Source organism: Ochotona princeps, chromosome 9 (genome assembly GCF_030435755.1).
Source record: "Ochotona princeps isolate mOchPri1 chromosome 9, mOchPri1.hap1, whole genome shotgun sequence".
Taxonomy (NCBI): Eukaryota; Metazoa; Chordata; class Mammalia; order Lagomorpha; family Ochotonidae; genus Ochotona; species Ochotona princeps.
In genome coordinates this window covers 41,333,020-41,358,439 of record NC_080840.1, presented here as the reverse complement: position 1 = coordinate 41,358,439, position 25,420 = coordinate 41,333,020, and the positions used below count along the sequence as shown (strand labels likewise).

Sequence of the window (25,420 nt, the reverse complement as noted above, 5' to 3'; positions counted from 1 at the left end):
ACCTCTGGGCTCCTGGCTTTGGCCTAGACAAGCCCTGGCCATTGCAGCCATTTGGGGAGTGAATCAGCAGATGAATGATCTCTCTGTAAGCTGTTTTTAAACAAACAAATAAACAAAACAGACAATAGCAGAGAGATGACTGAGAAGCTAGATATGGCCTACAGGGAAAGCATTTTCTGGCATGTGCAAGAATTCAAGTTCATTTTCTGTGGTCATGAAATTCTGGACTCTTTTGAATTGATTTCCAGGGGTAGCACATTTGACCCAATTGGAATGCACACAATATACAATGAAGTCTATGAGTTCAAACTTCGGGATCCACTCCTAACTCCTGTTCTACTAATGTAGATCTCTCAAGAGGTAATCATGATGATTCAAGTGATTAAATTCCTGCCTAGGACTGAGTTCCTTCTTCCAGCTTTGTCCTGGTAATCATCAGCCATTTCAGACACTGGGAGCGGGATGATAACCAAATAACTAGGAGTTCAGATTCACTCCCATTTTTTTTGCTTCTCAAATAAGTAAAAATAACATTTAAAGCATCTTTAATAGTCATAGGCCTAGTTCCAACCTCCTTCCCTCAGTGTTTAATTGTGTGATCATAAAAACTAAAAGCTGGAGAGGGTCTTAGAAATTACACATAATGTAATCTCCATCTAAGAGATAAGAATTTAGGACAAAAGATTTCACTCTTGATTTCAAGTGTGACTTTTTTTTTTTAAGTTTTTATTTGTTTGTATTGGAAAGGCAGATTTATAGAGAGGACATACAAAAAGAAAGATTTCCATCTTCTATTTCACTCCTCAAGTGGTGGCAATAACCAGAACTAAGCCAATCAGAAGCCAGGAGCTTTTGGGTTTCCCACAATGGTGGAGGGTCCCAAGGATTTTTGGGCCGTCCTCCACTGTTCCCTTAGGCCATGAGCAGGGAGCTGGATTGGAAGTGGAGCGACCTGGACTGGAACTGGTACCCATGTGGGGTATTGGCGCTGTCAAGCAGAGGATTAACCTGTTGAGTGAGCCATGATACTGTATTCAATTTTTGGGAACAGGGAATTCCAGCTTTCTGAAAGTATACTATCTTACTGTCTTGCCATTATGTGATTACAGTGATGTTAGGAAATAACATCACAAATGTAAGCACCAGATGCAGTACTTACACACGAGGTCTTTATTTCAGCAGGAGAGGCAGCCACAGGGAAGGGCTTTGTTCCAGCAGGGAAGGAGACCACAGGGATGTTAGAGGCAGCAGGGCAGAGGAAGATGGTCATGGGAAGGGAGAGAAGGCAGAGAGCAGACTAAGAGGAGAGAGGTGTCCTGCTATGTTATCAGGACGGAGCTCTGAGGGAGGCCAGTGGGAGAGCAGAAGGCCAAGCACTGAGAAAGCTGAGAGCAGGGAGAGCAGGGAGAGCAGAGGGCTGGGAGGGAGAGAGGGAGGAAGGAAGGGAGCGTGCTTTTATAGCATAGGGGTTGGTACTGGGAGTACAGTGCTGCGGATCTTGGTTACAGCAGTAGGCAGGGGCCAGGGATACGGGGCACAACAGATTGGCAGGTAAAACTGTCAGGGAACAAAACTGGGCATGGAGTATAAAGAGCTGAAAGCAGAAAACTGAAACATAAGGAGACGGAAAGCCTAAGAGAAAGGGAAACTGAAACATAAAGAGACTGAAAATGCAAGGGAAAGGGAAAGTGAAACTTAGGGGAGCTGAAGCCTAAAGAAAACGACTAATTAATGTGGTGGTGGGTCTAAAATCGATCTCGTCAATCTTGATGAGATCAAATGGTGTTCGAGTCATTTCTCACAGGTGATGTTCCTGAAAGTTTTAAATGATTTTTTTAACCTGTACGCTTTTTTCTCTTTAGATTTATTTATTTGTTAGTTTATTTTATTGGAAAGTCTGATTTAGAGAGAAAATCTGAGACAAAATGGAGACTAGATTGTGTATAATTTCTGATAACCTGAGAGAGAGAGATAGAAAGATCCTTCGTTAATTGGTGCACTCCGAGTCCCAAGGCTTTGGGCTGTCCTCTACTGCTTTCCCAGGCCAGAAGCAAGGAGTTGGATGGGAAATGGGGCAGCCGAGATATACACCAGTGCCAGTATGGGATCCCGGCATATGCAAAACAAGGACTTTGGCCACTAGGCTACTATGCCAGGCCCTTTAATGAAAATGTTAAAAATTAATATTCTACTGTATTGAATTTTTCCTTACTTTTTATTTTATTGTGTTATTTTAGCTGCACATATTTGTGGGGCTCAGGATAAGTCTACACACTTTTTAATTAATATGGGAAGGCCAAATCAGGTTAGTTAGTATTCCTAAAATTTTTAATATTAAAACTTTTTCTTGGTTAACTAATTGTATACACTTATAGGGTACAGTGTAGCATTTCAATAAACGGATGCAATGTCTACTTATCAAATCACCATAATTAATATTTTGTTTATTTTATTTTGAATTCCTTTAAGTTTCTTTTAAAGTTGAATTAAAATTGGATAATTTAAAAATGATTAAAGGTAAGATGGATTTTAAAAAATTACATCTCCAATAAGCAAATACCAAAATTAAAGTCCTAAGGCTGACAAATTAACATTTTAAACATGGATGATTGTTAAAATTTTCTATCTTACAGTGACCCCTGGTGTTGCTTTAAAATATGCATGATGCTGTTGTCTCTAACCTTGAAGTCTTCTTAAACAGCTCCTGCATGACAGGTCCAAAGCTATATGAATAACTCAGACTCAGTTGTCTTTGAGTAATAGCCAATTTCTCAAAGAAAACTGGAATTTTGTCCAGACATACAAAAGACTAACACTGTGTTAGTCCATTTACAAAATTGTACAAAAAAAAAAAAAAAGACAAACCCGCAACTTGAATCGGTGTTTTGTTCTTGACAATCCACATCCAATCCAGCTTGATGTTAATGTATAAATCTTTAAAAATGTATGGTAGAAACAGTTTTCAAATTGGTGAAATTTATTTTTTATAAGATTGCTTTGTTTTAAAAATAAAAGCAGTTACAATAATCTGAATTTATCTATAGTCTGCCGTAAATGGCACAATTTCCAAGTTTCTTTAGATATCTTAGTGCAGCATTGTGTTCTCCTATGAAAAGTAACATTAAGTAATCAGTGGTCTAGGTAATCCACCTTGGACATGAACATTTAACTCAGTGACTATGCTATTGTTATGAGAACAAAGTGTTTACTTAAATCCTTCATAGCACGAAAAGGAATGAAGAATAGAGAAGAAAAGAGAAAATACAAGCAGACCAGGGGGAGGGAAGCAGACAGAGGCAAGAGATAGGCAGTTGAGAACATCAGGCATCCTCCTGCTGAGTTGGCTGTTTGCATCCCAATTACCATGACATGTGCTGGGCCTGGTATGATGCTTGATGGGCAGACAACATGGAAAGGCCTTCAGACATTGGCAATTTCATGAGTAAAGCTGACTGATTAAATGATGCAGAATGTGTCCTCTAACATCTTTCCTGATCTAGTGTTCAGAATCGGGTGGATGGATGTGACACCCTGGCCACAGTTTCTTTCTAACCAGGCTAATGCATCAACTAAACTTCTGTATAACTGCAAAGTATATTGCCACCGTAAAAGTAGTGTGGACATCCTTACCTGTGGCCCAGTAACAATGGAAAGCAAGTTAACCTCTAGCTGCTCAGATGATTCCTGTGAATCCATGAAGAGAACAGTATGAGGCCTGTGTTGTTTAGTAAGTGAAACCATCACCCTTATAGAGGCTGATCCAGCTCCCTGCGGTTGATCCAGCTCCCTGCTAATATGCCTGGGAAAGCAGCAAGACAGTTTTTGGGCCCCTGCACCAATATGGAAGACTTCGAAGAAACTCTAGTCTCCTGGTTTCACACTAGCCCTGCTCCAGTCATTGAGGCCATTTGGGGAGTGAACCAGAGGACAAAAGATCTCTATCTCCTCTCTCTGTAAATCTTTCACACAAAAATAATTTTTAAAAGAACAGTAGAATTTTAAAATGTTTTTAATGATTTGTTAGACATTGTCAAAGAGGAAGAGAGTCAGTCATAGACAGAGATGAAGAAATTTCCCATCTTATAGTTCACTCTCAAATAGCTTCAATAGCCAGGCGTAGGCCAAGCTGAAGCCAGGAGCTTCCCATGTTGGTCCAGGAACTTGAATACTAGAGCCATCTTCCACTGCATTCCCAGGCCCTTCATCATAGAGCTGGAAAGGGAGCATAGCAGCTGCGGCTCAAATCAGCACTCCAATAGGGGAAAATGGCACCGCCACAAAACGGTAGCTTAGTCTGCAGTGCCATAATGCCAGCTCCTGAAACCATATATTTCCTTATTGATGATTGAAAATATTTTGGGGGAAAAGGTGATTGTATTGAACATGTGCAGATATACTTGTCATTATTTCCTAATCAACACTGCAACAATTACTTATGTATTACAAGTAATACAAGCAATCTGAGATGATGTGAAGTATATGGAGTAATGTATACAGGTAACATGATAATGCTGTACCTTCTCACAAAAGGGTTTCTTGTGCCCATGGAGTTAAGAATCTGGGGTTTGTGAGGCCAGTTCCTTTTGGATACTAAGGAAAGAACTCGAATGCCATGTGTTCTATCTTGTGTGGGGAGGCCAGCATGGAAGGTGTGACTTCGGTAGTCCGATCCATGCTGCTTTTTGTTTGATTGGTTCATTGTGTCCCATGTGTTTTGATGTTTTTTGTTTCAGTTTTGTTTATTCCAAGTAGTTTCTTTTCTCTTGTCGGGTTCGTTGCTGGCTCATGGATTGCACGGTGGCATCATTTTTCCCAGGAGACTTTTGTGTTTCCTTTTTGTCACTCATGTGTTGATTGCTCAGTGGCACATTTTTTAATGGTGCTGTAATTTGCTGTTGATGTTGTTGTGGCTGTTCTAACTTGTGCCAGTTGTTGACCTTGTTTCATGGCTTCTCAATTGTGGAAATGTGCGGTGATGGAATACTGGGGTCTATTGTGTACAGATGTGGGCGTGTAGTGGAGCATGCATCCCTGCTTCCAGATGAGGAATGGATTCCCGGTGAAGCTGTTGGACATGTGTAGACGGTGGGATGCTGGACTGTTTGGCATTATCTATGCCAACGGTGTCGGGGTGCGCTTGAGTGGGAGACTGATAGAATTGTGGTTCCTTGGTGGGGGACTACATCATTGTAGTAAGATGCGGGGATCTGTTGGGGGGGTGAAAATTTAGGGGGGAGTCCCAGCCTATACGAAATTGTGCCACATAGTTTAGGGTTCAAAATAAAAATATATTTAAAAAAAAAGAATGAGTGTGTGATGTATATGACTACTACTTGGGAATAATTAAGAACATTAAGAACAGATATAGTATAATAATTGTATAACATAATTTAGGACAGAATAAATCAAATTCTTTAGAGAACATTTTTTAAAGATTTATTTACTTATTGGAATGTCAGATGTACAGAGAGGAGGAAAGACAGAGAGGAAGATCTCACTTTCCAAGTGGCCACAATGGCCCGAGCTGAGCAGCACCGAAGCCAGAAGCCAAGAGCTTCTTCTGGGTCTTCACATGGGTACAGGATCCCAAGGTTTTGGGCCATCTACGACTGCTTTCCCAGGCCACAGGCAGGGAGCTGGATGGGAAGTGAGGCTTCCAGGACACGAACCGGTGCCCTTACGGGATCCTGGCACACTCAAGGCGAGAACTTTAGCCGCTAGGCTACTGTGCCAAGCCCTTTAGAAAACATTGCATTATTTTGTTTATTTGAAAGACAGATTGAGAGATATTTTACCTGCTTGTTCACTCAAATGACGTTGAACAATTCCTTATATGGCGCTGGGGATGAGTCACACTAAAGCTAGAAGCCGGCAACTCCATCTTCATCTCCCACATGGGTGGCAAGAACCCAAGTACTTGAGCCATTCTCTGCTGTCTTCCCATATGTCAAAAAGCTGGATCAGAAGAGCAGCTAGGGGCCTGGGGGCGTGGCCTAGCGGCTAAAGGTCCTCCCCTTGAACGCGCTGGGATCCCATATGGGCGCTGGTTCTAATCCCGGCCTCCCTGCTTCCATCCAGCTCCCTGCTTGTGGCCTGGGAAGGCAGTCGAGGACGGCCCAAAACCTTGGGACCCTGCACCCGCATGGGAGACCCGGAAAGAGGTTCCTAGTTCCCGGCTTCGGATCAGCACAGCACCGGCCATTGCAGTCATTTGGGTAGTGAATCATCAGAAGATCTTCCTCTCTGTCTCTCCTCCTCTCTGTATATCTAACTTTGTAATAAAAATAAATAAATCTCATCCAAGATGAGAATACTGGCATTCCAAGAGGTGGCTCAGGTATTAGTTTTTTTGTTGTTTTTTTAACATCATTTCCTTTTTTTTTTTTTTTAAGATTTATTCATTTTATTACAGCCAGATATACAGAGAGGAGGAGAGACAGAGAGGAAGATCTTCCGTCCCATGATTCACTCCCCAAGTGAGCCGCAACGGACCGATGCGCACCGATCCGAAGCCGGGAACCTGGAACCTCTTCCGGGTCTCCCACGCAGGTGCAGGGTCCCAATGCATTGGGCCATCCTCGACTGCTTTCCCAGGCCACAAGCAGGGAGCTGGATGGGAAGTGGAGCTGCCGGGATTAGAACCGGCGCCCATATGGGATCCCGGGGCTTTCAAGGCGAGGACTTTAGCCGCTAGGCCACGCTGCCGGGCCCAATTTCCTTTTAAAATAAAGATCACTTATGTCACTTGTGCCTGATATGTTTCCTACAGTGATGATTTGTCTAGTAAGGGTTGTTTATAGAAATGGTTTTATAACTAAGAGTAATTAAGCAACCTGGGTGCCACAGGCATTCACAGTTCTAACATTGGAGGCCAAGAACCAGACAATTTCACAAAGACATGATACAGGAAGAGCTTCTGAAAGAGTCCTAACTCCATGAAGGACAAAGACATAGCACTAGACTGTACAGAACAGGTAAAACATATTTTAAGACTGGTAGTCTTTTGACTCAAAAATCCCAGGAAAAGTAAAGGCATTGTGTAGGGAAGCAAAAGTATTTCCAAAATAGCAGACAATATTAACTGTGCCATGAGGACTGTATGTCAGGTGTTTGGTTTATCCCTCAGTGTTATTTCCATTTTGGAGGTGAAGAAAGTGAAATACAGGGGCTGGCACAGTGGGGATCAGTCCTCTGCCTACAAGAGCTGGCATCCCATGTGGATGCTGGTTTGTGTCCTGGCTTTCCATCCAGTTCCTTGTTTGTCATGTGGGAAAGCAGTGGAGGGAGGATGGTCCCAAAAGCCTAGGGACCCTGCAGCAGCATGGGAGACCCAGAAGTTCCTGGCTTCCAATCGGCTCAGCTCTGATCATTGTGGCCATTTGGGGAGTGAGCTAGTAAATGGAAGGCCTTTCTCTCTCTGTCTCTTCTTTCTGTAAATTTGTATTTCTGATAAAAACCTGGAACTTCATATAGATCTCATGTGGTAGGCAAAGGCCAAGTGCTTGGGTCGGATTCAGCTGCTTTCCCAGTTACATTACCAGGAAACTCAAGCAGAAGAGGAGCATCCTGGAATGAATGGATACAGCACTCACCTGCAACGCCAGCAGTGGAGGAGGTGGCTTAATGCATCATAATGCCAGTATCCATCTTTGAGTCCTAGTCTCATCACAGCCTTACCTTACATAACTTACCTTTATATTGAGGGATCAAAATGGCCACCTGAGGGCATCTTGATATGAGTGTACTTTGAAAACTACTTCAAAAGCTCAGGTGGATTGTGACCTAGTGAGTTAAGTTTCTATTTCCAATGTCAGCATCCGATGTGAGTCCTGAAACCCTGAAGGGATTGGTGGCTCCTGGCTTTGACCTGACCTAGCACTGGCTGTTGTGGGAATTTGGGAAGTGAAACAGTTGATGAAAGATCTTTTGCTTCTCTTTTCCATTCTGCTTTTCAAATAAATACAGATGAATGGGTAAACATTTACAACAAAATTCCATGCATAAAATAGTATTAAAATAATTTTGGTGCAAAATATTTTGAAATCCACTGTTTTTTCATGCTACATATTTCCCCCACAATCTTTTTGAAGATTTCCTCATAGACAAAATGAATAAGACATGGGTCTGATCCAGATACGAAGGCATGAGAAGTTTCCTCATACACTATTCAAGGTCTCTGTGTCTGCTGATCCATACGGAACAGGGTGCTGACTTTCCAGATTAAGTGGCTCATTGGGGAGTGAATCATCGGATGGAAGATCTTCCTCTCTGTCTCTCCTCCTCTCTGTATATCCGGCTTTCCAATAATAATAAAATCTTAAAAAAAAAAAAAACAGTATGTCCTTACTTAACATTTAGGCAGTGAAGCATTTTGTGGCTAAAGCAAAGGAGCATTTAATGTGGTTAATTTTACTGAGGCTATGCAAAACAGCATACAGACTTCCTCTAATAACTTTCGATCATAGAAGTAAAATTCACTGCAAAATTTCTGATGATGATGTAGTGGCTATTTAAAAGGATGACTATCTTTTTTCCTTCTGTTTGTATTTTAAAACTAGAATATTTTTTAAAAATTGTATTTATTTTCAAGGCAGAGTTAGAGAGAGGGAGAGAATGGACAGAGATCACTGCTTTACTTCCCAGACAGCCACAATGGCAGGGCTGGGCAAGGGCAAAACCATCAACAACAGCTTCATCTGCTTCTTCTGTGTGGGTTGTAAAGGCCCAACCAAGTACTTGACCATTATTGGGAGACTGCATCAGAGGTGCTTCAACTGGGACTGACCTGGTATACAAATGGGATGTTGATGTCACAGACAGCAGCGTAACTGCTGTGCCACAACATTGGTCCCCAAATTCATCATTCCAAAGGATATAACTCAGGGATTCTCAATTCATAAGTTTGCCTAAACATCATTATTTAATTTAAGAGCATTTTCATCACTCCCCCCCAAAATTACAGGATCATCAGCTGTCACAGTATATTCTCTTTCTTTCTCTAACCCCTGGCAACCACTTAGCTGAGTGTTTCTCTGAATTAGCTTGTACTGAATGCTTCATAGAAAGGGAAGCCTTGGGCCTGGTGGCATTGCCTAGTGGCTAAAGTCCTCACCTTGAACACGCTGGGAACCCAGATGGGTGCTGGTTCTAATCCTGCCAGCCCTACTTCCCATCCAGCTCCCTGCTTGTGGTCTGGGAAAGCAGTCGAGGATGGCCCAATGCTTTGGGATCCTGCTCCTGTGTGGGAGAGCAGGAGGAAGTTCCTGGCTCCTGGCTCTGGATCGGTGCAGCACCACCCGTTGAGGCCACTTGGGGAGTGAATCATCGGACAGAAGATCTTCCTTTCTGTCTCTTCTCCTCTCTGTATATCTGACTTGAAAGGAAGGAAGGAAGGAAGGAAGGAAGGAAGGAAGGAAGGAAGGAAGGAAGGAAGGAAGGAAGGAAGGAAGGAAGGAAGGAAGGAAGGAAGAAAGAAAGAAAGAAAGAAAGAAAGAAAGAAAGAAAGAAAGAAAGAAAGAAAGAAAGAAAGAAAGAATAGCCTTTTGGGCTTGTCTTCTTTCACTTAGCACACTTTCTTGGCTTATCTATGGAAGAGTGAAAGCTCAGTACTCAGCTCCTTTTTATTGCTAAGTAGTATTTATTAATTGTTTAAGTTTACCTGCTTATCCATTGCTGTTTGAGTTACTTCCTTTGGCTAGTAAGAATGATTTCTTGAACACTGGTGTCCACATTTTTGTATCATATGGGTTAGGAGCAGAATTGCTGGGTTGTGTGGTTGTGTCACTTCTTGAATCACAAGTTGTATTTTGTTGATTTTATATATCACATTTTGATCATTTACTTGTTGGTTGGACTGCTACTACCCTTTAGTTGTGAATAATGTTGTACAAAGATTTGTGTGTCAGGTTTTCGGTAATGAATGTTTTCCTTTTAATAGTGAAATTGCAGGGTCACATAGTGACAACTCAATATGTAACCTTTACAGGAACATGTAGTAGTAACTCAATACATAACCTGTTGAGGAACTGACAGACTGTTCCTTGAAAAGAGGCTGCAGCATTTTATAATTCTACCAGCAAAAATTACAGTTTCAATTTCTGTACATTCCGGTAAATACTTGTTATTATTTTTTAAAAATACTGATTAATGTATTTGAAAGACAGTTAAGAGGAGGAGGAGGGGAAAGAGAGAGTCTATCATGAGATTTGGGCTGCTCCTGGTTCAGGCCTAAGTCAGGAGCCTAGAACTCCTTTCAGCCCTCCCATGCAGGCAGTAGTAACCCCTAGAGATGGGCTCCGTGGCTGTCTTCCCAGGCACTCTAGCAGACTGAATCCTAGCAGCTGGGACTTGATGCCTGCATTGCAAATGATAGCCTCTATTGTCTTTTTCATCTTAGTCATTCTTACAAATATTTGAGGCATCTCATCTTGATTTTTATTTGTATGTCCCTAATGACCAACTGTTTTTTTTTCATGAACTTATTATTTGTGATAATGTCTATTCAAAATTACTTTGTTTTAGGGCCTGGCGGCGTGACCTAGTGGCTAAAGTCCTCGCCTTGAAGGTGCCGGGATCCCACATGGGCGCCAGTTCTAATACCAGCACCACTTCCCATCCAGCTCCCTGCTTGTGGCCTGGGAAGGCAGTCAAGGATGGCCCAAACCCTTGGGACCCTGCACCCACATGGGAGACCTGGAGGAAGTTCCTGGCTCCTGGCTTCGGATTGGCGCAGCATTGGCCATTGCGGTCACTTCGGGAGTGAATCATCTGACGGAAGAGCTTCCTCTCTGTCTCTCCTCCTTTCTGTATAACTGACTTTGTGGTAAAAAATAAAATTAATCTTTAAAAAAATTACTTTGTTTTAAAAATTGTCCATTGAATCTTAAGAGTTGTTCATATATGTGGCTATTTATGTGATTTGTAATTATCTTTCTCATGCTATATTTTCACTTTAACATTCACTGTCATGAAAGCATCATGCTCTATCTGACTGCGCTACTGCAGCTCTATTTTCACTTTCTACATGATGTCTTTCGAAACATAAAGCTTTAATTTTCATGAAATCTAACTAACCTATTTGTCTTTGCTTTTGGTGCCCTATCTAAAACAGTATTGTATTATCCAAGGTTGTACATATTTACCCTTTATTTCTAATAATTTTAGTTTAGGATACTTAAATCATAATTTTATTTTTGTACAATTAATTATGAGTCCTGGTTTACTCTTTACATGTGGGTACTCAGATGTCCCATACCATTTGATGAAAAAAGTGTTGTCCTTTGCAATATCTCAGTGTCATTGTTGAATACCTAAAAGATTAAAATTTCTGAACTCATTTTCCACATCACTCCAATTTTAGACAAGTATATTATTTTGATCATTATATTTTCAAGATTAAAAAAAATTACTTTTATTTGGAAGGCAGAGTTATAGAGAGAGAAGGAGAGTTAGAGGTCTTCCACTCCCACCTGCTGGTCACCTACGCAAATGAGCACAATGGTCAGGGTTAGTGGAGATTCTTCCAGGATTCTCACAGGGGTGCTGGAGCCCAAGGCCATCTTCTGCTGTTTTCCCAGGCCACTAGCAGGAAGGAGACTGACAGTGAACCAACAGGGATGCTGGCTTAATCTCCTATGGCATGGCGCTGCCCCCTCTTTTTTTTTTTTTTAAATTGGAACTTACTGAGTTCCACATCATATATATACATATTCTGCAGAATAGCCAAAAAGGATTGTGATAGGGTTTGGTCATTTGATGGTGCCTTAGAAACCCTGCTGTGGGAAAGAGTGTTCTGAGGGTACTATTTGAGTGGTTTTGATAGTTCTGAGAAATTGTTGGTTTCATTGCACCAGGGTTGAGAAAATCTTTCCAAGGTCTATTGGCTGAACAAAGTCCACCTTAGTGCATCCACAACTTAAAAATGTGCTTCAAAGCTTGGCCAGGAGAGTTGTGCAACCTGTTGTGCTTTCCACCATCCTCTGATGAGGCACTCGAAGTCCTTTGTTGGTCTAGATGAGCTGGCTGTCATGCCCCCTGGGTGCATCTGGGCATGCTATTCACTACACAGGCATCAACAGAACAGGCCCAGTCGCAGTACAAGTACTCCAAGGCTGGATCACATATATTGTGATTTTCCCTGTGGTCAAGATTTGATGCTACCTAGGAAGTCCCCCAAGAAACCTCACCTGTGGTGACCTCAGACTTGATTCTTGTGTTTGCCAGTCAGTGCACAGTCAGGTTCAGTTTGTGACCTGCACCAACAAACGTACGTACTCGTGGCTATACCTGGCTTGTCAGTTCCACCTACAGTCCTATCTAATGCAAACCCAGAGGTGATGGGCCTATCCCAGCCCAGTCTGACACATGCACAATCTTCACACATACCAGTGGGTGCCGTGGCCTAGTCAGGGTGGCCACCAACTATCCCATCAGGCCCACCCCCCAGACTGGTATTTGTGCATACCAGTATGTGTTGCAGCCCAGCCTGTCCCGTCCTGCATCAATCTGACTTCTGTGTATAACCATGGGTGCTTCTGCCTTGTTCAGCTTGGATTTTCTTTCCATAATATTTTATGGTCTCTATACATAACACCATTGTGTACATTATACAAAGTAATACATGACAATTGTATTTTTTGTTCACCCAAATCTCAGCTGAACTTGAACTGTGGTTATGCAACAAGGTGGAGGAATCCACCATGGTGGGAGGGTTTGGGGAGGGGTGGGGAGAATCCAAGTACCTATGAAACTGTGTCACATAATACAATGTAATTAGTGAATTAAAAATAATAAATAAATTTAAGGAAAAAAAATAGAAAATGTTTTGAAGTAAAAATTTACTGTTGGGTAAAAATGTTAACGCTGCTAATGCACTTATATTAAGTTGCAAAAAGCTAAGATTTTAAGTGAAAGTGTGAATTTGTTCTTGGTTGGTAGTGAAAATCTTTGCTCAAGCATCTTTTTACTCAGCTTCCAGAATTTCAGATGTATAAAAGGATGATTGAAAAGGAAACAAACTTCCTATAATGCAAATGTCAGATTTAGAATGCAGTGTAATTCTTTAAATGTAAACAGATGTTTGTACTAAAATATATCTAAGTTACATACTTAAAAAGGTTGTACTTACAAAAAATGAGTGATATTATTTGCTCAGGAACAATATAAATTTCAGAGCTACATTCCAACCTGACAGTAATATAAAGCAGCTACTGAGATGTACAGTCAACACACAGAGACACACACATATTTTCTCAATGGCTCACTCCCCAGATGACCACAACAGAACCCTGGAACTATTTCCAGGTCTTTCCTGTGTGTGGGAGGGCCCCAACAACCTGGGCCATCAGATGCCTTACCAGGTGCATTAGCAAGAAGCAGACATGACTCAAGCTGCTGCTCTTTGAATTCTGGCATCACAACTGGTGGCTTAACTTGCTATGCCACATTTTTGGCCCATACAACACCACTTAAGAAGGAGGAACTTGAAGTTACAGGTGCTAAGTGATTGTCCAAACCTAAAAAAGATTCCAAATTTTCCAACTTATAAATGCAAGCAAAACTATCATCCATTTGTGTCTAAATGACTTTTTTTTTTTTGCTAAGATGGACTTTTACTTATGAAAGAGTCAGAGATCACGTCCCCAAACAGTTGCCAAAGTGAGAGCTTCAGCTGGTCTTCCAAGTGGATACATGGGTCCAAGGATTTGGGCCATCCTCAGCTGCTTTTCCAACTGCGTTAGCAGGGAGCTGGATTGGAAGTATAGTGGTTGGACCTCAAACTGGTGCCGATATGGGCTGGCAGGGTCACAGGTGGTGGCTTAATTGACTACACAGGACACCAGCCTCTTAAACATCAATATTTTAGTCAAACATAAAGGTATTCCAAAAATGTCACTAAAGTAATGTATTTTAGCAAATTAGAAAAAGTTTTTCCTATGACAAATAGAAAACATTTTAAGTCATAAACAGAGAAATCAACTTAAATTCAATGAATAGTGATATACCTTTCAATTAACTAGTAAGAAGTACAGTGAAGTAGTTATGTAAGTTCTTGATGCCTTGGTTTCCTATCTGTTAAACTGGACAAAGTCTATTGAAATTGTTAAGTACCTAGGTTTATAAATTAACACAGGTCTGGCATCTTTGATACGCTCAAAGTGTTTCATGAACACTAGTTATTTTCATTTTGAATAATTAACCTTTATTAAAATAAAAAGGCACTGAAAGAAAAACCAAGAATACTGAATCTCAAGGTTTGGAGTCTTTCTCATGGACTCTGATGCTTTTCGAACCATGGTGATGGTTCAATTAACTGTGGCTCACAGAGCAGTGGAGAAAAAGGGAAAATATCAGGGTGAATTATAAACAGCAAATGTTCATGAAATGATTTGATACACCAGCCCATGTGTATACTTGCTCAAAATGTTAAAGCGCATTTCTGAATGCCATAGTAAAAAAAAAGATGGACATTCATCTACAAGTTGACATTTTGGGCAACCTCTTCATCATTATTTGATTAATTTCTGCTGTAAAAAAATTCATAAGGCAGGTCGATTCTACCATTGAACATTTTGATAAGCTCTTTACGATAAGGAAAAGGAACCCCAAAAAATATGCTAGAGAAATGTCATCATTTTCTATGTGAAAAGTAATGTCAGAATTTTTTTTTTTAAGGATTTTACTTTAATTGGGAAGATTTACAGAGAGGAGAAAGAGAAATATCTTCCATTTGCTGGTTTGCTCCCCAAATGGCTGCAATGCCTGGAGAAGAGCTGATATGAAGCCAGGGGCCTGGAGCTTCTTCTGGCTGTCCCATGGAGGGTACAGGGTACCAAGGCTTTAGGCCTTCCTCTACTGCTTTTCTAGGTCATAAGCAGGGAGCTGGATGGGAAGTGGAGCAGCTGGGACAGGAACCTATGCACATAAATGATACTGGCACTGCTGAGCAGGATTAGCCAAATGAGCTACTGCACTGGCCTCCAGAAGTATTTTCTTACATGTGTTGCAACTTTGGAAAGTGTTGCTCACTAGCCTGTCAAGTTCATCACTAGCTTTGAAGGTAGTCACTCCTACCTAAGTTAACTACCATCATTATCATTAATGATATGGTGAGTACTAAACATACCAACTGAGGAGGGCAGTTGTAAGGTCTGTAAATAGTTCTGGAAACATTAATGTAATAATCATAGTACCCACAGCCTCTAAATACTGCCTGATCATACACATGAAATTAGTGATCCTAAAAACAAAAACCAGTACGGCACAGCTTTTTAACTGCTTTAGAAATGGACTACTGTGATTCATATTTTGGATAAAGGCCAATTACATAAATTGTGGTTGCTGGTTGAACACAATTTAAATATTACACCTGAAAATTGACAAGCATCCAATGTGTGTGCTGAATGAAATCCTATCAGGCAGATTTTTGTAAAATTTAGATATACCACTTCCTTCTTGATATCCCGAGTATACTTCCAGGCAGTATTAATGCCATCTGAACTTGTGCTTATTATGTTCTTTAATGGTCCTCCACACTAGCCTTTGTTCAAACGCAGTAACTTTCTGATCTTGCTAATATTCAACATGTTTATGGGATCATTATATTAAACCAATATTTTATTATTTGGTAACTGTGCCAAACTCTCTACAAAGTCTTAGTAATTAAAAAAAAATCAGCAGTGCATGCTTCCTATTTTTAACAATTCCACAGATTTAGAGGGGGAATAAAAAAAATGATAGTTTACAACATAAGCCAGAGCCATCAACTGGTAGTTGTGGCAGGTGGAAGCTCCTGGGGTCCAAGCTGCATTTTACTTTATTTATTTATTTTTTTAAAGATATTATTATTGGAAAGCCGGATATACAGAGAGGAGGAGAGACAGAGAGGAAGATCTTCCATCCAATGTTTCACTCCCCAAATGAGCCGCAACAGGCCGGTGCGTGCCAATCCGATGCCGGGACCAGGAACCTCTTCCGGGTCTCCCACGCGAGTGCAGGGTCCGAAAGCTTTGGGCCGTCCTCAACTGCTTTCCCAGGCCACAAGCAGGGAGCTGGATGGGAAGTGGAGCTGCCGGGATTAGAACCGGCGCCCATATGGGATCCCGGCACGCTCAAGGCAAGGACTTTAACTGCTAGGCCACGCCGCTGGGCCCCAAGCTGCATTTTAAAGGATGATTTTCAAATGGAAACTAGAGGTGTGTGTGTGTGGGAAAAGATATTCCCAGATGAGGAATTGCATGTAAGGCATGTATGAAAGAGAGTGCTGGGAGAAACTGCTGGAGATGTGGGTCAGTACTTCAGAGATTTTGATATTAAATTTAAATTATATATTGTATATAAAACCAAGTCAAGGAAATTTCAGTAGACTAGACCTATATCAAGAATGGAAGCTGGGGAGGTTGGTTTGGCATAAGCAGAAGGCTCGAAGAAGGTATCTGCCAACAAATGTTTAATGGGCACACACTATTCAACACCAGACACAGAGGAGACGATCTCTAAAAAGATGCTTATGGCAGGCAGGTTTGACAGACAGGAGAATGCGTTGGCATTACCAGGCAAGTCAGGCAAGGCCTTTCTGAGAAAGTGATGAAAGACAATTTGTGATTTTGTACATTCCCAATGACGTGAGGCACTGAGGATGCGTTTCCATTATGTCCTGTAAAATCCCTTTATTCTTCCCAAAAAACTACTTCTGCCCTCATTGCAAACTTACCACGGTATCAAAATGTTATTAAGTTTAAAAAATAATGCGATGAGGATAGGAGTAAGCCTTTCTTCTCCCACAGTACACTATTTCTGCATCAGTCCTACAGAATCATAATGGAGGTTGTGAAGTTAAAGGTCAGAGGCTGGAGCACCGAGGGTGGGAGAGAGCAGCACTGCAAGCAAAGACGAGATAAAACGACTGACTTACAATGGCAAATGCCTCCAAAAGTTCAAGTAAGTCTCAGCACTGCCCATTTTGTAATAATTTGCAGGTCTCTGTTCAATTACGTTTTGGTGTCAGGGAGAAAAGTATAAACGACAAAAAACAACCCTGGATGGAGGAATTCCCATCAAGTGTGGTTGAGAAGTGCTATGATGGTTTTGATTAAAGAAGAAAAAATACAGATGGTATTCAATAGGCTTAGTATGGAAAAATAAATTGTGACAGAAGACATCATGAAAACACCTGTTACAGCTTGCATTTCCTTTAGTTACCTGCATGCACGTAAAAACATTAATGTTATCATGTTTTCAGTATCCCTAGGAAACAATTCAGACGCTTACAAACATTTAAACTAAGGATCTTTAAGCTGTGAGCCAGTTAGTTCTGGGCTATTTTCCAGCCTGCAATTAAGAGAGACAAGGCTGTAAGTATTTAGCTCAGGAGTGAAGGAATCCGAATCCTACCTCCGGGAGGCTGACTCGCCCTGATTGGTGCTTTCGGCCATTGTTGAAATGACAGCAGCTCCAGTAGCTGGGTTCCAGTCACCCAAATGGGATTCTGTACATGCATGAATGTGGGAAGTCAAAGAATCAGTGAGACAAGCAAAAAAATATAAATATTATTTAGTAGAATAATCAGAGGCATGTGAGGTTTTTCTCCTGCATTGCTAATTTGTTTTGAATGATCGATGTCACTGAAACCTAGAATGTACAAGCACCTGCTGCACACTGCTGTTTTCCAAAGTAACATTCTGGTGAAGCTCACCTTTCCTACTAAATGTCTATCTGCTGATTACTCATGTTGTGCCTACACAGTCAGCTTTCCTTCAGTCTTCTCAGCTCTGTTCTACCTGACGGGGTGGCTTAAAAAAGCTGAGTAAGGGAAATGCCTTGCCAAAGATCTTAAGGGCAACATTTTTTTTTCTTCAGTGAGAAAATGAAAAGTGAAGCCCATTTTAATCCTAACCTGCAGACACAGGCTGAGTGTGATGAAAACTTTTAAAATCACTAGTGCTTACGCTAGCTGAGAAAAATCATTCTCCATGATAACACAAATGAAGAACTGGAAACTTCAGCGTGGTGGTCTTTTTTTTTTGCAAACACAACGCAAAAGTCCTGATGACTTCGATCTTGTCATTACGCTTTTACTATACAACGGGAGTTTCAAGAGGACCACGCAAGTAGTCGGCTTGCAGCGTCTGCATAGTTGTAATCCTGAAGCCTTGTGTCTTGAAAGTCATGGCCTCTGCCCGACCTCCCTCACAAAGGCAGGCTTCCTCTGGCATCCTCTCCCACCCCTGACTGCTAGACAGTTAAGAGAAGTCTATATTTTTACACTGTCACTCCAATCCTCTAAGCCGCTGCTGTCTTCTTGGGGATGTTTTCGTCGCCTTACCGCGCGCCCCATCCTCGCAGGGACACCGACACCTGCTTCCCAAGCTCCCGGCAGGTGGAGGCTGCGGGGCGGCTGCGGGGCGGCTGCGGCGGCAGGGTGGCCCGCCCGGGGCGTCCGGGTCCACGGAGGCCTCGGGTAGCAGCTCCTCTCTCGCCCGGCCTCGCTGCTCCGCCACTGGCTGGCGGGAGACACCTGTCTCACCTGGGGCTCGTCCCAAAGGCCGAGGGCCTAGCCGGGGCCTACTGGCTGCAGCCAGAAAGGTCAAGCTCACCTTGACACCGTCCGCGCCGGGAGGCGGCTCCAACCAACCCAATGGCCAGAGCAAAGTCGGCTCGGGTCAGCGCAGGACACCCGACTCGGGGCCGGGCTCCCGGCAGCCACGGGGCGGAGCCGCGCCGTTCCCGGCGGCCCGCCGACTTCCGCCCCTGCGCAGATGGCTCCCTGCGCCGCCCGGGTTGCCCGGCGCGCCCTTCCCCCGCCGGCCCGACCGCTTCCCGGCATGCTCCGCGGAGGAAGAGCCGGAGTCGACAATAACAAACCCCGCCGCGGCTGTGTCCGCGGGCCTGGCGAGACTTCGGCTCTGTCTCGGGGTCCCTGGGTCGTCCCGGCCCCTCGGCTCTGACAGGCCGCGGCCCCTCGTCCTCCGGCCCCCGACGCAGAGCCGAGGGGCCTAGGCAGGTCTAAGAAGACCGAAAACGCCGACCCCTCCCTGCTGCCCGGAGTTTGGGGCCGCGGCGGGCGGGCGCCCGGGACGCTGGCGTTTGTGTCTGTCGCTGGGTGTCGGATGGGCGGTCGGTCGGTAGCCGCCGTCTAGGACGAGGCGGCGGCGGAAGATGTTGCCGGGGGCCGACGGCTCTGCTCTTGCCGCCGGTGGAGGAGGAGGCGCTGCCGGGTAAGTGTCGCCGCCACCGCCCGCGGCCCCTTCCCCCCATCTGGACATCGCGGCCAGCAGGCTGGTCGCAGCACGAAGGACTGGGGGGAACGCGGCGTCCCGGACTGGCCCCAGCCTGGCCCGCGCACAGGTGTGTGCAGACGGGATCCTGGCTTGTCCAGCCCCGGCAAGTGTTGCCCAGCTGCTGCGTCCCCTGTGGAGACAAAAGCAGCTCCAGCCAGTGCCACACCGGGCTGCGGGTGGTTGTGAGGCCGGCGGGCTTCATCGGCTTGGTCGGCCGGTGTCTGTGAGGTTCCTGCCCGGTGCGTGCCAGTGGTCCACACCTGGCCAAGGGCGGGAGACTCCTGTGCACCCACGGGGACGCATCCTCGCTAGCGGTCACCACTGTCAGGGCGCAGCCTTAATGCTGGATTGGACTCGGGAAACCGGAGAAAGAGGTTGGGCGGAGACCGAAAGGAGCTCCCAGAATGGTGCACGGAGAGGTGATGTCTTTGTCCCGACCCCGGAGAGCGAGAATGGGTATAAAGTTACTCCTAGCAATGACTCAGCCTCTGCCCGCCCCAGTGATAGGGTGTGCGTGTGGATTTCACAACTTCTTGTTAGAAACAAAAATACATAAGTCAGCTGGAGGGGAGGTAGCTTCACAGTAAAGGAATTCTTAAATTGACTGTTTACTGTGGATGGCTTTGTGGCCACAACTTTTGTGTCACACTATGAAGTGGTTGTAGGCCTGTGCTCGCTGTTGACCCAGAGTCACTTAGTGCAAGACGTGGGTTGGGTTGGGGCAGCCCCTTCAAGTCGGTTGTGACAATCAGCGCACCTGTTTTGTTGGCAGTACTTAGCTGCTGTTACTGAGTTTCTTTGTTGTTGGGATTTGTGTGACTTACCTGAAGGTTTGGGAAGTTAGCAGATTTAAAAGGAGACTTTGAGTCTATAAAGACATAAATGGGGTTTTAATCAAAGATGTTATATTTCTATTGCTCTTCCAAAAAGGGGCTTTCTTCTTATTGTCAGTTATTACTTTGAGAAGCTTGGGGCTGTGGAGGAAAGTGGTCTTACTTTTTGGGTTGTTGAATTTATATGTAACCATCAGCTGGAGGTGTGAAATTTTTTTTAAACATCTATTATAACAGAATAGAGCCTCAATGAATATTGTCTCAATAACGTTTTTCTTTTTCAGAATTTTTTTATGTTTAGGACTTTTTACTAGTGTTCTACTAGTGTTGATAAATTAACATAATGTTTTTATGGAAATTGGATATGAAGTTGGGCCATAGTTTCAAGATAATTTTAGTCTATTTTGAATCTTTTATTCATTCCTTTATGATTCATCATAGTTAAATAATTTTTGTTGGAACTGGGTGTCATGAGGCAATACCCCTGTAGCTGGAAGTTTTTCTGGCTCTTGCTGAGTGCAGGTAGAATGTATGGCAGATCGACTTTTTGCAAATAAAGTTTGTAAAGGCCAAAGGGCAAAGGACACAAGATCTTTGTACTTTTGCAATTTTACTTATTTGGTTTCATTTAATTTGAAAGAGTCACACATACACACACGCAGTGTGAGGGTACCCTTCTATCTATTTGATGCCCCCAAATGCTCACAGTAGCAAGACACCTGTAACTCCATGCAGGCTTCCCAGATGGGGGACAGCGACCCCAGCATTGAATCGTCATCTTCTCCCTTGTGGGATGCCCATGAGCAGGAACCTGGCTCACAGACAGAAACCAGGGCTTGAACCAGGCACTCTGACTTGAGATACGCATGTCCAAAGTGGTGGTCTAATTTCAGGAAGCCACAATTTTGAACGTAAATTTTGATTATGCGAACTTCAAGAGCTTTTTGTTGGGGGAAGCTTTAATTTTGGATTATACTTAAATTTGTATATATTTATTCAGAAAGCATTTTGGCTTTGTTTTGCAGATATGTATCAGTTCTGTTTTTTTTTTTTTAAGAATGGCTAATAAAATTTTTTTATTCAGCTGGTAATATTCTCCAATCCCAGTAAACAGTGTCTCAAGAACCATGTGGGAAATTCTGACAATCCTTTGCAACCTATTCAAAATATTTATTATTTATTTACTATACTGAAACCACTATAGCAATTAAGGGACTCTAAGAATGTTAAAGACTTTTTTTTAAAAAAGGATTTCTTTATTTGTATTTGAAAGGCAGTTAAGAGAGAGAAGAAAGAGAGAGATTTTCCATCTGCTGGATCACTCCTTGAGTGGCTGTGACAGTCCAAAGCTGGGAGCCAGGAGTTCTCTTCCAGTCTGTCATGTGAGTGCAGGGACCTAAGGACACGGGCCAGCTTCTGCTGCTTTCCCAGGACATTAGCAAGGAGCTGATTGGAGTTGGAGGAGCCAGGATTCAAACCTGTTCCAAATGGCATGCCAGCCATGAAGGTAGAAGCTTAATATTCTATACCATGGTGTCAGCCCCCGAGAAATTTTAAAGAAAATTGGAGTCCTGTGAAAGCAGTTCTAATAGACATTATTGGAAATCACTCTAATGGATTTGCATTTTTAAAGAGTTATTTATTTATTTTAAAAATCTTAGAGAGGTACAGAGAGATATTTTATCTGCTGCTTCACTCCCCAGATGGCCTCAACTGTCAGCACTAGACCAGAAGAAAGACAGGCGCTTAATCCGCATCTCCTGTGTGGGTGGCAGGGGCCCACATGCTTGGGACATCCTCTGCTGCTTTTGGGGAACTAAATTAGAAGTGGAAACCCAGGCCATGAACCAGCATCTGTATGGAATGCACACCTGAGGTGTGGCTTTAGGTGCTGTAGCAAACACTGGCCTCTAGGAGCTGAGTTTCTAAGGGTATATGTGGGTGTTTGGGGGAGAAGAAAAAACATGGGATGGTAAGTCACTTGGCTTCTGCTTAGAAGTGACTTAGCCATCTCACAGAGTCATGATGCTTATTTATTTTGTACTTACTGTGTATTGGACACTGCTATACCAGTACTGGGGATTCAGTAGTGAGCAAATAAAGTGAAAATTATGGAGCAGAAAAGTGTTAAATGCCAAGGAAAAAGGGGAAAGCAGGAAAGGGCGGCTTGGTGGATGTTATGAAACTTTAGAGAAGGTGGCTAGGAGTGATTGGCTTTTGAGTCAACACTTGCAGTAAGGAGGTGACATGTGTTAGCTATCTGACAGACTAGCAAATGTGAACACTCTGAAATTGATGGCATATAGAAGAAAGAGAGGTTACTAAGACAGGACTGGCATGAATGTAGGGAGAGTGGTGGGTCAATTGTTAGTAACTCTACAGATATTCAGGCCTTGAAAATAATAGTAAGTAGCTGTAATGTACTCCAGCACTGCTTGTGCAAAGGCATGGAGGTGAGTTTCTGGGAGATATAGCAAGACTGGGAAGCATTCTTTTATTCATCCCAGCAGTATTGCTGTGAGCAGACGTGCATGTACGTACACAAGGGCACTTCTAGAAGTTGGTGGAAAAATGGGATCAGAACATAGGATTATTTTGTTACAAAATGGATTTTGAAATTTAGAGTTTTTGAAAATGCATTTACTTGAGAGACACAGCCAGCTGGACAGGCAGATAGTTGACAACAGATGGAGACAAGACAGGCTGCACCAGGACTATCTAACCTGATCAGGGGCTCCCTCCTGACGGGTGGGAGCCTAATTACTTGAAACAACCTTTCTACCTCCCAAGGTTTGCGTTAGCAGGACATTGGCATCAGGAGACAGACCAGGGTCAGCCACTGCACCCATGCATGGGGACCTGAACGTCTGAACCCTGAAGCTAAATGCCACCCCCCGTCCCTAATGCAGAGTTTTCATGATAAACATTTACATGAACTCTTTATAGATGGCCTGCTAATATGCACATGTCTTGGCTTTATTTTTATTTTGATGCCAAAATAAACTTACCTGTTTACATTGGTTTATCTGAGTATATTTACATACATCCAGGTGCTTACAAAAATTGGAAAAAAAATGCATGCTAGGAAAAACTATATATGAATATTAACAGTTTTCCACAAAAATAAGCTTATTTATTGATCTCATTTTTCCACAAGGTTTTTTAAGTATCTTCACATGTATGTATGAAATCGTAAACCATTGGAATGGTCAAAGAAGGTGAAGTGACACAGAGATTGTTTTGAGATAGCAGAATAGATCCAAGAGTAGAGAAGCTGATTGTGGAGTGGTGGGATGAAGTGTTTGTATTTACTCTCATTGGTAGAATGATGTAAAGGTTACCTGTTATTTTCTCTGATTGTTTCATTATTGTTGGTCTGAGAAGTCTGATTTGCCTGTGCAGTAGACCCCTGTTCCTCTCTGTCCTCCCACAGAGTTCTGATCTTGCCTTTTTGAAGTACTCCAATGCTTGAGTGCTTCCAGGCATACTTTATTTGCTTGTTGAGTCTCCTCTCACAGCTGTTTACTGAGGGCTTTGTGGAACGATGCTTGTTGCACCCAATGTCATTTTATAGACTTATAAATATATTGAAGAAAATGACTGACAGATTTCTGTGTCTTATTTAGGGGACCCTCTACATAGATTCACTTCACATTCTACACACTAATGGCTCAATAATTACCCAGCAGATCTGTTGAAGTACTAATTTAATAGCATACTGTCATTTCAATGACTTAGGATAACTTTTACTGCACATAGCAGATTTTTTTTTATACTGGGTTGTGTGTGTGTTTAATAGAATAAAGTCTTGCAATATTGGTTATATAGATACTACTTTTTCATCCTGAGAGCTGTTATAAAGTAAAAATAGAACTGGAAAATTTTCACTGAAGTCATGCATTTTATGTAGTTTTATGAACAGTGAGACACCAAAATCAGTAATATTTATGATGCCTGTACAAATGTTTTTATATTATACCTCAAGCAGATAATATAGTAGTATGAATGGTCTTATCTTTCTAAAACCAAGTTGTCTAACTATATATAAAAATGTTTCGTCTAGTTAGGAAGGATATACTACACACTTTTTTTGTTTTGAAGATTTTTGGTTTGAAAAAGTTAGGGAGAGAGAGGGACATACACGCAAAGAGAGGGTCCCATCAGTTGATCTTCAATCTTCTGGTTCCCTCAGTTCCTTCCAGGTGGCCACTTCAGCCAGGCTTGGGGGAGGCTGAAGCCTAGAGCCAGCTGCTGTCTCCAGGTCTCCCACTTTGGTGGCAGGGCCCTAGCACTTGAGACCAGTTGTCTGCTGCTTTTCTTAGAGCATTAGTGGAGAGTTGGAGTGGAAGAGGAGCAGCTAGGATGCTAAATGGCATGCCACACAGGATGCTGGAGTTAAAGGAAGTGACTTTATCTGCCACACCGCAACACCAGCCCTTCCATTTTGGTTGTAAAAGTACTCCAGTTTGTCTCACTTACTTACTACTCACTCACTTCTTAACTAACTTCTTTGAAGAGTTACAGGGAAGGAGAAAGGAAGAGACAGATTTAGATCTTTTGGTTCACTCAGATGGCTGCAATGGACAGTGCTAGGCCAGGCAGGAGCCAGCTGGAGCCAGGAGCCAGGAACTTTATCTGGATCTCTCTAGTGGGTGGCAGGGACCCAAGCACTTGGAACATCTGCTGCTGCTTTTCTCAGACCATTAGCAGGGAGCTGTATGAAATATGGAGCAACTTAGACTGCTCTGGGACCTGTCCTGGAGCACATGAGGGATTCTGACATCGCAGGCAGAGGTGTTACCCCCTGTGCCACAGTACTGGCCTCATGCCACAATACTGGCTATTTTTACCTCCCTCCGCTGTCTTCTTTATACTCACTTTCTAAATGTTATCTGTCTTTTTTAGGTACTGTCCTTATGTGGAGTTGTTTGTCTACTTACAGACAAGGCATACATTTGGGAGACCCTGAATCATGAAAAGGTTTTTCTCTCTGGAAATTTGAGGAAGATTGTTTTCCTTTTTTTCTGACCTACTCTTCTTTCCTTGTTGGTAGAGAAGGAGCATTGTCAGGGAATGGGAATACACCTGATTTCAAGAAATAAGACTCCCAGTTTCCAATTCCTAGGCAACCTGGGCTCTGTGGTTTGTGGTAGGTAGACAAGTTCAATTGAAACTTGAGTTATACTTCAGTAAGACAGAATTGCAATTTGTAGTATTGGAGAGCAAGAAGAATTATCCTGTTTCTTCTGTGAAGTGATTCTTCTGTATGTGGTGGTATCAAAATTTTATGTGTTTTATTCAGTTTGAAAG

General features: G+C 42.8%; 1 protein-coding gene and 1 long non-coding RNA gene across 7 annotated transcripts in view; one reads left to right on the top strand and one right to left on the bottom strand.

Moving 5' to 3' along the window:
• LOC131481141 (uncharacterized) overlaps positions 1-18,768 on the bottom strand; it is a 66,290-nt gene extending 47,522 nt beyond the window's left edge. For all 5 annotated transcript variants that reach the window (XR_009246070.1, XR_009246073.1, XR_009246071.1 and 2 more), the window contains exons 1-2: positions 18,594-18,768; positions 17,392-17,485 (exon numbers count right to left, since the gene is read on the bottom strand). This is a non-coding gene — a long non-coding RNA (uncharacterized LOC131481141). The remainder of the gene's footprint in view (positions 1-17,391; positions 17,486-18,593) is intronic.
• A 73-nt stretch (positions 18,769-18,841) lies between these two features.
• RB1CC1 (RB1 inducible coiled-coil 1) overlaps positions 18,842-25,420 on the top strand; it is a 69,680-nt gene continuing 63,101 nt past the window's right edge. For both annotated transcript variants that reach the window (XM_058668627.1, XM_058668626.1), the window contains exon 1: positions 18,842-19,214. The gene's annotated coding sequence lies outside the window, so the exon portion shown is untranslated. The remainder of the gene's footprint in view (positions 19,215-25,420) is intronic.